We start from the raw sequence: 1,918 nt of genomic DNA on the forward strand, positions 1-1,918 counted from the left end.
TGTTGTGGTTCTGTTCGCCGAGCTGGGAGTTTTTGTTGCAAACGTTTCGTCCCCTGGCTAGGCGACATCATCAGTGCTTGGGAGCCTCCTGTGAAGCCAGGGGACGAAACGTTTGCAACAAAAACTTCCAGCTCGGCGAACAGAACCACAACAACGAGCACCCGAGCTACAAATCTTCACACAAACTTTGGGCCAAGGAGTGGCAGATGGAGTTTAATTTAGATAAATGTGAGGTGCTGCATTTTAGAAAGGCAAATCAGGCACTGACATACACAGTTAATGGTAAGGTCCTGGGGACCATTGCCGAACAAACAGTCCTTGGTACAGGTTCATAGTTCCTTGAAGGTGGAGTCACAGGTAGACAAGAAGGCAGTGAATAAGGCATTTGGTACGCTTGCCTTTATTAGTCAGTGCATTGAGTACAGGAGTTGGGAGGTCATGTTGCAGCTGTATAGGACATTTAAAGTTTGCTTTCAATTCTGGTCTCCCTGCCATGGGAAAATGTTGTTAAATTTGAAAGGGTGCGGAAAAGATTTACAAGGATGTTGCTAGGGTTGGAGACTTTGGGCCATAGAGAGAGGCTGAATAAGCTGAGGGGTGCCCTTATAGAGGTTAATAAAATTGTGTCGAGCATGAGTAGTGTGAATAACCAAGGTTTTCTCCCCCCTCCCCAGAGTAGGGAAGTCCAACACTAGAGGAGCATAGGTTTAAGGTGAGAGGGGAAAGATTTAAAAGGGACCTTATGGGCAGCTTTTTCACACAGAGGATGGTGCGTGTATGGAATCGGCTGCCAGAGGAAGTGGTGGAGGCTGGTATGATGACAAACTTTAAAAGGAATCTGGATGGGTATGTGAACAGGAAGAGTTTAGAGGGTTATGGATCAAATGCTGGCAAATGGGACTAGATCAATTTATGATATTTGGTCAGTGTGGATGAGTTAGACCAAAGAGTCTGTTTCCGTGCTGTACATCTCCATGACCCGATATGGGGCCAGTGCGGTAAAATAGTTTGAGATGGAAAATGAGCAAATATCCATTTGTATGGACTATCCCTTTAATCCTAACCCTCTGTCATTGCTGACTCAGCATCTTTCCACTCTTTGCTCTAGCAAAGGAGCTTTGATTACTGTAAAGTTTGCAAAGAAAAATAAATTTACTGCCAGCAAGAAATGACAAGAATGCAAAGGATTAATCACCCCTTCAATCCAATTCCTGTCTGGAAAATAAAATTGCGCTCAATATATCACTTGTGTTGCCTATCCAAATTGCCCTTGACCTATTGACCTGTACCATTTTGCAGGAATCACATGTGGACCACAACCGGTAAGGACAGCAGATTTCCTTCCCTAAACTATCATGGTGGCTCAGTGGTTAGCACTGCTACTTCACAATGCCAGGGACTCGGGTTCAATTCCACCCTTGGACGACTGCCTGTGTGGAATTTGCACATTCTCTCTATGTCTGCGTGGGTTTCCTCCGGGTGCTCCGGTTTCCTCCCACAGTCCAATGATGTGCAGGTTAGGATGGATTGGTCAAGCTAAATTATCCATAGGGTCCAGGGAGGTGCAGGCTAGATGAGCTAGCCACGGAAGATGCAGGGTTACAGGGATAGGGCATGGGACTCTCTTCAGAGAGTATGTGCCAGTTTGCACAGCTAAGGGATTGTAAGATAAAGGGCACAGGCATACCAGATTGGATTTTAGAACAGTAAATGATAGTTTCACAGTCACCCTTACAGAGATTAGCTTTCAGTTCCAGATATTCTGTCGTCAACCAGCTCAGAGATATCACACACCACTGGACTAGTGGGACTCAAATGCAGGCCTCTTGGCCCAGAGGGAGGATCACTACCACTGCACCACCAGAAAAGGATTTCCAGAATTTATTAATTGAATTTAAATTCTGCCAGCTGTTGCAAA

The sequence above is a fragment of the Chiloscyllium plagiosum genome, chromosome 8 (assembly GCF_004010195.1).
Source record: "Chiloscyllium plagiosum isolate BGI_BamShark_2017 chromosome 8, ASM401019v2, whole genome shotgun sequence".
Lineage (NCBI taxonomy): Eukaryota > Metazoa > Chordata > Chondrichthyes > Orectolobiformes > Hemiscylliidae > Chiloscyllium > Chiloscyllium plagiosum.